We start from the raw sequence: 1,688 nt of genomic DNA, 5'->3' as shown, positions 1-1,688 counted from the left end.
TTTCCCTTGTCTTTGTATATGTTTTGAGTATATTTTAAAAATTATTTAATTATTGTGGCGGGCGCCTGTAGTCCCAGCTACTCGGGAGGCTGAGGCAAGAGAATCGCTTAAGCCCAGGAGTTGGAGGTTGCTGTGAGCTGTGTGAGGCCACGGCACTCTACCGGGGGCCATAAAGTGAGACTCTGTCTCTACAAAAAAAAAAAAAAATTATTTAATTAATTTATTTATTTAGAGACAGTCTCAAACTTTTGCCTGGGTAGAGTACTATGGCGTCCCAGCTCACAACAACTTTAAACTCTTGGGTTTAAACAATTCTTTTGCCTCAGCCTCCCAAGTAGCTGGGACTACAGGTGCCCGCCACAATGCCCGGCTATTTTTTGGTTGTAGTAGTTGTCGTGTGGCAGCCTGGGCTGGATTCGAACCCACCAGCTCCGGTGTGTGTGACTGGCGCCCTAGCCGCTTGAGCTACAGGTGCTGAGCCTTATTTATTTATTTATTTATTTTGAGACAGTCTCAAGCTGTCGCTCTGGGTAGAGTGCTGTTCTGTCACAGCTCACAGCAACCTCCAAGGAGTATATTAAAAAATTTAAAGGACAGGGAAGGTTCAGGAGAAAATAGGATTCTTTCTCAAGCTGCTGAAATTAACAGTAATATGGAGATATACCTCAGCATGAAATGCCAATAAAACACCAGCTTATTGGCTCGTTGCCTGTGGCTTAAGCGGCTAAGGCACCAGCCACATACACCCGAGCTGGTGGGTTCGAATCCAGCCTGGGCCTGCCAAACAACAATGACGGCTGCAACCAAAAAATATCTGGGCGTTGTGGCGGGCACCTGTAGTCCCAGCTACTTAGGAGGCAGAGGCAGGAGAATCACTTAAGCCCAGGAGTTGGAGGTTGCTGTGATGTGGCGGCACTCTACCCAGGGTGACAGCTTGAGACTCTGTCTCCCCAAACAAAAAACAAAAAAAACACCAGCTTATTTATTGTTACATTTCTTATTCTCTGATCCCACTAATGGGACAATACCCATTTCATTTAAACACTTAACTCATGTAATCTTAAGTCTTAAAGCACCAGTTCTTGAAAATTGATAGGCCAGGCCCAATGGCTCACACCTAAATTCCTAGCATTTTGGGAGGCCCAGGTGGGAGGCTTGAGCAAGATCCTGATTCTACCCAAAAAACTCCAAAAAACTGCACTCTGGCCCAGGTAACAGAGCAAGGCCCATCTCAAGGAAAATGAGAATTGATATCTCCTTTCTTTGACCTCCATGCATTTTATTTATTTGTTTGTTTGTTTGCTGACAGGGTCTCAGTCTGTCACCCGGGCTAGAGAACAATGGTATCATCATAGCTCACTGCAACCTCAAACTTGGGGCTCAGGGGATGCTCCTGCCTCAGCCTCTCAATTAGCTGGGACTACAAACATGTGCCACTACACCTGGCTGATTTTTTCTATTTCTAGTAGAGACAGGGTCTAGCTCTGGCTCAGGCTGGTCTCAAACTCCTGAGGTCAAGCAATCCTCCCATCTTGGCCTCCCACAGTACTAGGATTACAGATGTGAGCCACATGCCTGAATTCCATGCATTCATTCTTTATATATTTTCTGAGTTCCTGCTGTATGCCAGGCAAGTTCTAGGAACTAGAGAGACGGCAAAGACCAAAAACAGACATGGGTACTGGGCA

This window comes from Nycticebus coucang, chromosome 21 (assembly GCF_027406575.1).
Source record: "Nycticebus coucang isolate mNycCou1 chromosome 21, mNycCou1.pri, whole genome shotgun sequence".
NCBI lineage: Eukaryota > Metazoa > Chordata > Mammalia > Primates > Lorisidae > Nycticebus > Nycticebus coucang.
The sequence above is the reverse complement of the archived record's forward strand: the minus strand, read 5'-3'. Positions refer to the sequence as shown.